The sequence below is a fragment of the Canis lupus genome, chromosome 32 (assembly GCF_011100685.1).
Source record: "Canis lupus familiaris isolate Mischka breed German Shepherd chromosome 32, alternate assembly UU_Cfam_GSD_1.0, whole genome shotgun sequence".
Classification (NCBI taxonomy): domain Eukaryota; kingdom Metazoa; phylum Chordata; class Mammalia; order Carnivora; family Canidae; genus Canis; species Canis lupus.
Window position 1 is genome coordinate 22,247,617 of NC_049253.1, and position 13,757 is coordinate 22,261,373.

Genomic DNA, 13,757 nt, shown 5'->3' on the forward strand with positions numbered 1-13,757 from the left:
ACAGGCTCCAAATTTAAAAGCTTAGCCTAGAGCAAAGGTTGTCAAGAAAATCACTTAGGACTGGCCTTTAAAAAAAAATAATAAGTGATCACATTTTTGGCTTGTACAATGACTACAGAGTATTAACTGCTGTTCATGGGCTGAGAAGCTTGCTACATTTACTGCAACTCAAATAAGAGTCCCAAAAAAGAATTTCCTTCGGTCTCTCATATCTTCTGAATGACTAGAGACTCATGAGAGTGAAAAACATAATTTTCTGAGTCTAGAACCTTATACCATTTTACATAAACACACAGTATTTAAGGAAACATTTTAATGTGCACTAAATTTTTCAAGAACACAACTAGATCAAGTGAAGGGATTTGTTTTGCTCAGAGCTTTGTCAAAAATAACTCAACATAATAAGAAAAGTAGCTCCCACAATCTCAAGACCACTTATTTTTGAGTCTGTAATACAAATTCTTTTAACCTATAGTTGTATTTGTAGCTGTGTCTTCCTAGTGATGCCACACGTACGTACAAGAATCTAAGTATTCCATTATTCCTGGTCCAATCACGCCAAGTATTTCCATATTGAAATTCATGTTATTTTTGAAAATGTACCTGTTAAAGACTTTTGTAAAAAAAAACACATTTTCATATAATTTCTCCTTTTTATTACAAGAAGATTACAGTAGACTATAACAATGTTTTTTAATCATTTCAGGATAAATGATTGTTATAGAAGAGGCAGCCTGGGGTTTCAAGGAAGAGAAGAGAGCACTAGAAGGAACACTTTCACAGATGTCCTCAAACATAGGAAAACAGCCCAGAGGAAGTGCAAGTAACTCAAAGAGTTACTTTGCTTCAACTGTACATTGAATAGCAAAGACTAACTTGAACCTGCAGTAAGAAGAATGTAGGTTAGCTATTTTAAACATCATCCTGAAGAAAAGGACTGTAAATCACCACAATGAGAATCTATCAGCATACTTAAGCCATTTAATAATGTGATAAGCAAATCTTTTTAAGATTTTATTTATTTATTCATGAGAGGCACAGAGAGAGAGAGGCAGAGACACAAGCAGAGGGAGAAGCAGGCTCCATGCAGGGAGCCTGACATGGGACTCGATCCCAGGTCTCCAGGATCATACCCCGGACCGAAAGTGGCGCTAAATTGCTGGGCCACCGGGGCTGCCCAGCAAAGCTTTTTAAAAATTAATTTGTACCATAAAGTGTGGAAACAATTTCATAATTATTCATTTCATGTTTTAAAGTTTTAAAATGTTTTATAATGAGTTTACACAAAATTTAGTCTTTAGGCAACAGCTTTAGAGCTCTTACAATAATTTTTAAAAATTAGGGGTGGAGCATGATATACATTCAGAGTGAAGTTTGATGGTGGCATGTGCCGCTGATCTAATCATGACCCCCCTACCTCCCCACCCAATGTGGGGGTTTGGGTGGAAAGGAAAAAAATAAAAAGTAACACTGTCACTGAAAACAACAAAGCTTATTTGGGGTGTCTCTTAATACAAGTACAATAAAAGTTACTTTAAAAAATATGGATTCACTATTACACATCCATTGCATTAAGGATGGTATCATATACAAGACACATAGCCCCACAAATATTGTCATCACAGAAATATCATAAAACCACTCGCATCTTTCATCATCCTTTAATGTGGGATAAAAAGTAGTTCACCAAACTTTGATATTCACTAAAGTAAAATCCAGTTAAATAATTTGAGTTCTTAGATTTACAACTGAATTTCTTAATTCAATCAATAAAAACCTCTGGAGTTAACAATCTTACATAAATGACAGTTGTATAGGTCAGGCTTCAAATTGACATGAATCTCTCCTAAGGGAACTTTCTGTTACTTTTATTCCATGAACTTCACATTATGAAAAATTTAGTAAACTAAACAAATTGCCTTTAAGTAATAAACAACACTTGCTCATTTTTAATAAATCAATGTATACTACTTTAAATCAGTACTTTTGACCAGGATAATATGACCAGCGGTACCAATCTGTATTTGCAGGTCCCTAGGAGTCTGAAAACCCCAGACTGGGGACCATGAGTCTGCAATATATTAAGTTCTAAAAACAAAATATGACTATTAAAAGCAAACCAATTTTTCACAAATGGACTCTCAATTTTAAACCACCCAATATTTCTTTGTCTAAATCTGAGAATTTTCCCTGTAGCTGAAATTCCACACATGGTCTCCATATCCCCAAAGAAATGCCCTTTCCAGATGAGTTCCTAAGAACAGAACTATGTTTCTTCGAAGTCAGCAAGCTATTTATAAAAACTACAGTAGCCCCCAAGGGAAGATCAATTGGCAAGTATAAAATTACCTTTATATAGTGTAGTAGCTGCTCTGCCCCCTTTTTTTTTTTTAAGGAGGACAAATACAACAATGATCAAAAAATAAGGTACGTGGAATGTGATAATTTTAATGTGGTTGCTTGTCATTACAAGAAGAAATACTACTGATTTTCAGGGCCCTGTAAAATATTTTAATCACCAACTAAACTGGCAACCCCATAAACATCATAAAACCAATGTATTGCCATTTGGCATGTACTGCCATTTGGAACTAGAAAAAGCAGTATCTTAAATGTTAAGGTATCTTATTTTTAGTAATATTAAGACATACCTTACTAATTCATGTAAGCTCTTTAACATATAAATGGTTTTTATATTGAACATATGCTAAAATTTCTACCACTGCTTAAAACTACACATAATAAGGTTTATATATATATATATATATATATATATATATATATATATATATTTGTGTGTACACAAATATTTTTGTCTATATAGCTTAACTGAATAACTTTTTTCCAAATATTCACTGATGACCACAGAGGATATTCAAAATGCTGTCCAACCAATATGGCCTATATACATTCAGTAAGAATAGAAGATGGCCAAAAAGAACCATGCCATGCCAATGTGTCTGGGCTGAACACTGTACCTCCCCACACTTCCTTCCTCTGCAATAACCATACTCTTTTGTATTTGTAAGAAATGCTAATTTCACTGAATATGATAGGTAAGAAGGGGAAATGTGTTCACTCTTTGCACAAGTTCCTGAAATAATCTCTACTTTCTCCATCTCTGTCCCCAACCTCTATGACCCACTGCCCTTTATGCCCTTTATGGGCTTATATTGTGCAACGAATATTTATTGACAACCTACTATGGGCCAGACACTGTGCTAGGCCCTGGAGAGAAGAAGGTGTACAAAACAAACAAGATCGCATGTTCACAAAGTTAACACAAAGTTTATAATCTAGTTGGAGAAAATAAATGTTTGTGCACATGTATATTTGTGGCTCCTTATTTTATTGTATAGTGATTATATGCCAAGCACTAATGTGACTGTTTTACATTACTTCAATTGACTCATTTATGTTTGTTTAAATACACATATAAAAATTCAGGTAATGACTAATCAATTAAAAGAAAATAAAAGGGGCAGCCCGGGTGGCTGAGTGGTTTAGCGCCACCTTCAGCCCAGGGTATGATCCTGGAGACCCGGGATCAAGTGCCACGTCAGGCTCCCTGCATGAAGCCTGCTTCTCCCTCTGCCTGTGTCTCTGCCTCTCTCTCTCTGTGCGTGTGTGTGTGTGTCTCTCATGGATAAATATATAAATATAATCTTTAAAAAAATAAAATAAAATAACATAAGATAAAATATGATGAATAGTCATAAATTAGAGGTATGCACTCAGAGAATATTAGTTACTGCATGAAGAAAATCAATTAATTTAGTTAATTATGATAGAATAAAAGTAAATTCATATTAAGTAAAAACAACATGTTCAATAAATTCATATTAAGTATAAAAACATGTTTTAATACTAATATTGAATACTTCCCCAAAACTAAATTCTATTGTCACTGAATTCTATCCTTTTAATCTAATATACCCCATATGGAACACCTGGGTAGTTCAATCGGTTAAGCATCTGCCTTTAGTTCAGGTCATGATCCCGGGGTCCTAGGATTCGGAGTGGGCTCCCTGCTCAATAAGGAGTCTTCTTCTCCCTCTGCCCCTCCCCTCTGCCCCCCTGTGCTCACTCGTGCTCTCTCTCTCTCAAATAAATAGATCTTTTAAAAAATAAAAAATAAATAAAATACCTTGTGTCCACATAAGTTTAATACAAATTCAAACCAGAATTATATTTTTAAACATGCAACTTAAAGTTAGGTTAACCATATTTATAAATCCTCAAGTTCAGCAAGTTATAAATAATTTTAAATTATCTTCTTTATAAGGGGGCACCTGAATGGCTCAGTGGTTGAACATCTGCCTTTGGCACAGGTAGTGATCCCGGGGTCCCAAAATTGAGTCCCTCTGCCAATGTCTCTGCCTTTCATTGTGTCTCTCATGAATAAATAAAATCTTTAAAATGAATAAATAAATAATCTCCCTTATCAGACTTTCATGGAGACTAATGAACTGGTTTTGACCAAGAGTCAATCTGAACTGTCCTTGTCAAAATTATAAAAATATGGAAATCTAGCATATCTGTGTATGAGGATGTTAACTTTTCCACAGACTGCCAAATGAAGTTACTTACTCTACTCCATTTACCAAAGGGGCTTGCATGATGTTCATTAGTCCTATGAGGATCATCCTTTCACCAGCAGGAAGACTGTTGTAATACTTGCTAATACAAAGTTTGTGAATTTCTATTAGAAACAGAAGTATCTTTTTATTTATTTAATAAATATTTAGTTAATACCTTCTACAAGCAGTTAACATTTAAAGAGCATATGCCAGTCACTGGGCTGGCCCCACCCCAGGAAGTAAGGCTATTTATTGCCCATATGGGAAATGAAAGATACAGGAAAGTACATTCCAAGGGAAAAAGGAAAAAAAAAAAAAAACAAAAAAAACATGAATAGAAAAAGAGATCAGGATGCAAAAGCAATCCGGGATATCTGTTTGGAGAGAGCTAGATCCTTAATGGATCCTTGATGGTGGGTTCAGCCTTGAACAGAAGAAGAGCATTATGTCCTCTGAGCCAGGGGTGATTAACCTGAAGACCACAGGCCTGCAAAGGGCGCATACACAGAATGCAGGATCAAACTTGGATGGGGGAAAAGATTTCATCTCTGTGTTTATATACCTTAGGCAAAAGGAAATTTAGCATTTCCTTTCAGGATAAAGGTAGGCAACAAATCATAGTGCCAATACCAGTAATCTTGTCACTAACAGAAATCTCAGCATTTTTATATCATATCTCTGCTATTAACAGATCTCTCAAAATACTGTTTACATTACTATCTACTTTGAAATTAAGGAAGTCAGATGACCAGCCACTAGAGTTCATTTAATGCACAATAAAGATTCACATATTATATTACAAGTGTGTTATATTTTTAAAGCTATCTTCTATAATACTACAGGCTTTTTTTTTTTTTAATTTAAAAATAATCTTGAGGAGGCTGTCCACAGACTTCCCTGGTCTGCTAAAGGGATCCATGGCACCAGAAACAAAGAACAAACACTCTGAAGCATGAGGGAAAAAATAAAGGCAGGAAGGATTATGTTGTCATCTCCCTCCATTGCCTCAACTCTTTGATCCAACTTGGCTGCACACAAGAGCCCTCGTGTTCATGGTGCTGTGGGAGACTGAAGGAAGGGCAACAAGAACCAAGAGGAAGGAGAAGCAGCGAGCCAGCAGCCAGTCTTTATGTGCTATAGGTTTTGACTGAAAGGCTGGGACAAACAGAAAGAGAACAAACACAATATACCCCAGGACAGGCAACAGCTGTTGTAAAAATCCACTGACCAAAGACCTTCTACTTTGCTTCTCGTTCTCCCTCCAGCCCTTCCTTTCACCAGCGAGAAACTAAATAACTAAATATATAAAAGTAAAAAACACACACTCAAAAAACCCCTCTGACTTTATCTTGCCACACCAAATTGCCCACCTCCACCTGTGCCCATACATTCTGCCCTTCCTCCTAACTGGCACCTGTGTAAGACCCCTCTCCCCCACCCTATAGTTCCATCTCCGCACTGGATCCTATCTTGTCTGGCTAACTCAGCAACAGCACTACAGCAGTTCCCCATCCCACCCCATCTCGTCCCCCACTTTGTATCTCTCCACAAGATCATTCCCATGCTTGAATTGCTTTCATTAAAAAAAAAAAATCAAAAACAAAAACTTCTCTTGGCCTCATTTCCTACTCCAAATACCTCAGCTCCTATTTCTCAGCTCATTTTTCCCTCAAGAGAACTGTCTACACTTGCCACCTGCAATTGCAACCCTTCAGGCTTTCCATCAACTCCAGCCTGCTTCATCAAGGTCAACAGTTGACCATCCCCCTCCCCTGTTGCTGAACTTTAAATAAGATTTAATAAGGTTATCAGTTCCTTCTCCTTGAAATATTTTCATCACATGGCTGCCTGGATACACAAGATTTCCTGAATGCTCTTCTACCTCATTCCTTCCCATCCCCCTTTGCTGGTTCCTCTTCATCTCCCCAACTTCTAAACATCAGAGTGCTCTAGGATCAGTCTTTAAGATTCTTTTCTATCTGTACTTAATCTCTAAATGTCTCCTTCAGTCTAGTGGTTTTAGGCAGTATCTACATGCTAACGAAATTCGAAATTTCGATCTCCAATCAGGCCTTTTCCCTGAACTCCCACCTCACATATCCATTTTAATTGATATCTCAATAAGCCCAAAAACGAACTTCTGATTTTACCCACACTTGCACATTTCAGTCTCCTTCAGCCCCATAAAAGGAATTTTATTCCTCAATCTGGGAAAGTCTTTGCACTTGTTCTTGACATCTCTCCATTTATCTCCCATGTACAGTTCAAATTCTTTTCAAATTCTTTTAGTTCTTCCTTACATAGTAAATTCTGAATTTACTTCTCATCAGCTCCACCCCTGCCACCCTGGCTCACCTGGGATTGCTGCAGTAGATTCCATGAGTCTCTCTCTTTTCCCATCTTTTGTCCTAACATTACTCTCAATGCAGCAGCCAGAAGGATCTTTTTAAAGCCAATGACAGCTCATGTTACTTATTTGATTAAAACATTCCAATGACTTTCCATATCACTAAAAATACAAGCTAAAGTCCTTAAGAATGCCTACAAGTCTGAACATGATCTGTTACCTCTCTGAATGCCCTCTCAGGATCCTCCCCTTGGATCATTCCACTCCAGTCTCCCTGGCTTCCTCACCGGTGTTCAAGCACATTGGTCACATTGCTGCCTTGAGTTATCTGCACTTGTTCTTCACTCTGTCAGGATCTTCTTCCCTCAGTAAAAAATGAAATGTACCTCACTCAATATATGAAAATCACCGTGGTGATTATTTCCTTAAAATAACATTTTCCCCCTTTTTAATACTTCCATTACTGAAAAATGTCCCCATTGGGTACTTTGGGGGATTAATTATGAAGAACTGTTATATACAGTTCAATTAATCTTAATTTCCCTCTTAAAATGGCTTTCGTAGACTCAATGAAAGAATTTGACTGAAATTTAGCTTTGCTTTTTTTTGAATTCCTAGCTGAATTTGTTTGGACAGAGAGACTAGAACTGTATTTATTTACCAAATACTTCAACTATATATATATTTTTACCTCAACTATATTAAACTGATATTTTTATTCTTACTTTCCCTGAATTTGCAAGATACTTTCTTATATATTTCATAAAATAACAAAGATTAAACATAGATTCTAGAGGGAAATAATTCTTCCAAATTCTTTACCTATATCCTGATCCTCCATTAAGTCCAGATAATAAAGCACTCACCTAGTATTTCTTCTTACAATTTCATGTAGATGGACTAGATCCCAACATTTTGCTTATACCTAAGAAGAATTTTAAATAAAAATTGGTTTTATAAAGTTTAAATAGAGAATATAAAGTATAAACTTTAGACTGTGATTGAAACAAATAGGAGTCTCCCTAAGTCTTGGAATGGCCTCTCCTAAAATAAGAATTTCCTATTTATTTTCAGTCTCACCTTTCCTAATCTGACAATTTACTCTGAACCACCTTAAACTCAACAACTTTCTGACACTGAATTGAGATTATTAAAAAAATATAAATTTAAATATATTAAACAGCCAAGATACAGAACCATGCTACTCAAGGGTCCCTCAATTAGATGAATGTGGTAATATGAATAAAGATGTGGTAAATACACATGAAATATTAATGAACCATAAAAAACATGAGATCTCATTTGCAACAAAATGGATTAGAACTAGAAAGTATAATGCTAAGTTAAGTAAGTCAGTCAAAGAAAGACAAATACCATATTATTCCATTCATATACAGGATTTAAGAAACAAAGTAAATGGGCAAACAAAGGAAAAAAGAGGCAAAGAGAAAAACAGACTCTTAAATACAGAAAGCAAACTGGTGGTTGTGAGAGGGGAGGTGGGTGGTGGAGGGTAAAATAGACGGGATTAAGAGTAGACTTATAGTGATGAGCACTGAATAATGTACATAATTACTGAATCATTATATTGTACACCTGAAACTAATATAACACTGTATGTTAATTATATTTCAATAAAAAAATCGATAAACAAGTACTTAGTAAGTATTCACAAGGTATTTAATTACTGCCAAATATTGGACAGGATAGAAAGTTAAGTGAAGCAATTCTCTGTCCTCCAAGATTTGATAATCTATACACGAATTAAAAGGAAAGGAACAGAACCAAAATCTGTCTTATACTATCATCTGCCAGGCACTAAGTAGGGCAGGAGACATAAACTGTATCAGTTAATCCATATAACTACTCAGGGAAGAATTTTAAAAATATATATATATATATAATCCTAGAAAAAATATTCCCTCATAACTTTCTACTCATCTACTCCTTAAATTATATAATTTTAATTCCTCTAAAAACATGTTACTCTGATATATGATTTTACAAAATTCTAATTATCAAAATTCTGCAATAATTTTCTTTCTCTTGTCCCTTAGTGTTAACACTCTATTTTGCTATATTTTAACTGGTGACAGCAGAGAAGTCTTGCAAGAAGCTAAACCAGAAGAACAGTACAATTACTAATCTAATTCTTCCTCTTTTTCCTCTCTTGATTTTCCCTGAAGAGGGACATAGGTGGAAATACATGCCTTTTAAATTCTGGCCCACTATTATCTCAGCCACATACATTAATCTTATCAATTTGCACTCCTGATTAGTGAAAAACATGTCTCACTAAGAATTATCCAGCGATCAATATGAAATTGATTTGGAATCCAGAGCCATTACTCCTTTCTTTTTTCAGCACATCCTTCTTCCCCAGAGCAAAACCTGTATCAAATTAGACTGCCTATGTCTGGCAGTGTGCAGGGAATCCAGAGAGAGAGAGACAGAGGGGACAGAAAGAGGGAGACTGGCCAACATCTCATCTCCATAGTCTTTTGTGGCAAGCTCCTCTACACAGTATACCCCATCCCTTCGGCCCAGAAATGGGGTCAAGTGGGGAACTAACTTGGGTCCTCCCACACTTTCTCCTAGACACTGTAATCTTGAACAGGGAATGTGACCAGAAAGAACTCATCCCCTTGAAGAATGTCTAGACACAGGTCAACTGGCAATTGGCTTCAATTCTAAAGCTCTGTTGTTAAATTCTTTCTTTAAGCCACTCTGAATTCTCCCAATAAACCTATTTTCCATAAGATTAGCTTCTGTTTCCTATAACCATAACAGGAGGCTGGGTTGGGGTGGAGTGGCAAGAAAAAGTAAGAAAAAGCCACAATGGAGGATGAGTGAAAGTAAACAATCCATGATAAAATTATGCAAATACTTATTCAAATAATTTATGATTACTCAAACCATATTGGTGATTCAAAATAAAAATGTAGTTTATATTTAATATTTCTTCAAAGTTTCTGGTCTTAGGGTTACAATCCCAGCTCATTCTCCACTATTCAACATGACTGGAAATGCATTATGGAACTGACAGAAGCATGAGGTGAGTACCCAAAATAAAGAAGGTGAAGGTAGCTTTATGCATCTCAGTGAGGCTCAAAGAGCAATTTCCACCCAGTTGCTTACCAAAACAAAACTGAAATTTATTCACCAGACTTCTTTTGAATAGCAGCTGGTGTTTCCAAAAACGTATTTTAAAAGTTTCTAATTTATCGGGATCCCTGGGTGGCGCAGCGGTTTGGCGCCTGCCTTTGGCCCAGGGCGCGATCCTGGAAGACCCGGGATCGAATCCCACGTCGGGCTCCCGGTGCATGGAGCCTGCTTCTCCCTCTGCCTGTGTCTCTGCCTCTCTCTCTCTCTGTGAGACTATCATAAATAAATAAAAATTTATAAAAAAAAAAGTTTCTAATTTATCACTGAATGGACACATAAAACAACAACAAAAAATGAAACTTATAATTCAATATTCTGATTAGTTAAAATAAACTTATCTAACAATCCAGTATAATATAACCAACAATAAAAGAATCCTGGTTCTATTTTTATTGGTAAAAAAAAAAAAAAATGGCACCATTACGATTCATTTGAAGTTAGACACCTGAAAGCAACCTGCACAGAAGAAACACATCAAAGACCCAGTGAAGCATGACTTCAAAAGGTACAGCACAGATGTGAGCTTCCAGGAAACAGCCTGCTCTGATGCCAGAACTCAAACACAGGATTGGCTTCACTTTCAAACTAGAAAATACTCTGAATGGTATCACCACAAACTGCTTTCATAATAAACTTCCCTAGATTTACCTGGCAAAGGTTTCCTTTTTAATTAATAGAAAAACCAGAACTTAACACTTTAGAGGTAAGATCATGGGCCCCTAGAGTCTGGCTGCCTGGGTTCTCCTGCTTGACTCTTCACTAGTGCATGGATAACTCTGGGCAAATTATTTAATCACACTAGAATTTGACTTCCTTGGGGTTGATAGAAATATTAAATGATTGTATCTTAAACATTAAAACAGTGGCTGGCACATAGTAAGTGTTATTCCATAGTAAGACCTGCTTGAAAATAATTAAGAGTTACTCTTTATTCTCCAAGTCTCGTAGGAGATCTGGATATCAGAGTAAACGGGTAACTAAAAACAGATAAGCGTGTGTTGTGTGTGCATGTGTAAAATGAAAATATCATTAAATTTAAAAGGTATTGAACGGTACTGTGAGACACTTTCATTAATGAAGATAAATAGATTTTTTTCTTAGTTATTTTTCATCCTATAATTACCTCAGAGAAAACTGGGGTGAAGAGTTCAATTCTGGTTTTTAAAATGTCCTGCAGCACAATTACAGCTACTAAACACATTCACAGACTAAGTTTAATGACCCAGGATACAAAGCATGTTTTTAAAATAGGTATCCTCAAATATTTTTACTATTGTTATTAATATCCAAGTAGTAGTTAATTCCAGTGGATATATGCAGTTGTACATAAAAAAGAATTGTGGAAAACTTACCCTTAAAATGGACGACGCCTTCCTGGCTTAAAATACATAGAGAATACAGTATTTAATATCTTTTAGTGTTCTCTTGACACATAAAATGTGTGTTTACATTAAAGAGTGTTGAATTAGGATTATGTAAGAATCCTTTACAAGTACCTACTGGTACCAAGGGATGTTTGGACACAGGTTAAACAATAGCTTTGAATCATTCCTTTTACTCAAGGATTTTAAGAGAATTTTGATTTATGCTAAAGCATATTATGGAAAGCAATATAAAATTATAATTAATATTCAACATAAAACAAGAGACATTAAAAGTTGTGCTTCAGGCTACTTGTCCAAGGCCCCAGGGGTATGTGTTAACTCTCCCTTCCCATTGGTGCTATGGAAACTCAAGATTGTATCATCAGTCTGTTTTCCTACTTCCCAAGAAGCCCTAATTTCCAATGGGGATACATGTAATCTTGGGACCAGAGATGGAATGTGCAATCTATTTGCAGTCTAATCAGAGTGAGTCTTAGCATTCTCACCAGACTTTCAGGAGTGAAAATGCTATATGAATGCATATAGCTGTTGCTCTGGACAGCATGGCATGAAGATGTGAAGCAATGAGGACATCCCACCTGCCTATGGTACAAATGTGGAGCAGGGCAGAGTCCAGAGTATCTTAGGAAACAGAGTGGGATCACGAGGACATCCTGGGCCTCTGGATCAAACCTTGTCTGAAGTTGATGTCCCTGAATTTTTTTTTTTATTTTGTGAGCCAGGACATTTCTTCCACTGTTTAAGAGAGTCTAAGATGCATTTTCTATATAACATGTAACATTTTTGTGAAAAAGTTGAAAAAACATTGACAAAGCAGAAAAGCAGAGATTTTATTACCCATTGATCTTTTCTATCACTCAAGTCAGTGCCTCTTTCTCATCCCACATAGGATTCTTTCTCGTCTCCCTCACTACTCCTCTGTGCTTGACATTAACAATTCCCAGCAATCTGTGTCCATCCTTTTCTTTACGAATTAGCTTAAACTTCTGAGACCCTGTCTATGGCATTGTCAGTCCCAAATCACCCCAACAAATTTTAAATAAAGTTGCACTGCTTTCTTTGGCATCTATATACTATGAATATCAGAATTCTAGGCCACTTCTTCAGTATGAAAAATGTTATTATGAAAGGGGAAAAGTTGGGACACCTGGGTGGCCCAGTGGTTGAGCGTCTGCCTTCAGCTTAGGGTGTGATCCTGGTGTCTGGGGGTCCTGGGATCGAGACCCGTATCAGGCTCCTTGCAGAGTGCCTGCGTCTGCCTCTGCCTATGTCTCTGCCTCTCTATGTGTCTCTCATGAACAAATAAATAAAATCTTTTTTAAAAATTAATTTATTTTAAAAAATAAAAATAAAAGGGGAAAAGTGAATAGATATCCAGATTGTATACAAATGAATATATTTTAAAGTTTCCTTTTTCTTCCTGAAAAACTATACTTGAAAATGCATTGTTAATTTTCCTACGCTTCCAAACTTCCAATAAGACACAAGTCTTTATCTGCCCTCCACTCCTCCTCCTCCTAGTTTCAGAGGAAATGTTCTCCTTTTCACCAATCAAGACCAATCTATCTACATATCCTTTCTCAGTTAGTCGCCTATATTTTGAATTATTTTATTCTTCTAAATCTTTTCTTACAGCTTAAAGCATTTTTAAGTCTCTTCCTTCACAAATTGAAAATAAATAAATAAAACCCCATCACATCACCTCTGCTCCAAAGCCCATCCGATTTTTCTGCTTTGCATAAGATAAACTTTGCCTGTGTTTTTTTGTTTTGTTTTGATTTTGATATTTTTACCTTTTTTTACCTTTTGTAATGTTCCACTAATAGTTTTGAATCATATACATGACCCACACTGTGTTTCTACCTCACAACATTGTCCCAGAGGTAATCAATATCAACTCCTGAGTTTTCTCTTCCCTTTGACCACACTAAATCCCAGAGTAGTCCCTCAGACACTTAATGCACCAATTCTGTGTGTAACTTACTATTTGTGTAATGCTGCTTCCTTCTCTTTCAAAATTTAATACAGATACCACTTCATCCACCAAGCCTTTTCCTACCTGCCTCTGTGACTCACCATACAACTTAACTAATTTCTATTGCAGATGCGTAAAATTTGACTATAGCAAAGTTTGTTGTTCTTAAGACAGCAAAATTTCTTAAGTTCAAGCATGTAAAAAAGCAGTGCCTTTAAAAAAAAAAAGGTTTTTTTACATTTAAGACAGAAAACAATCAACTTTTCACAGAGGGTCTTGGTCAGTAACAGACTTATCCAGAAAAG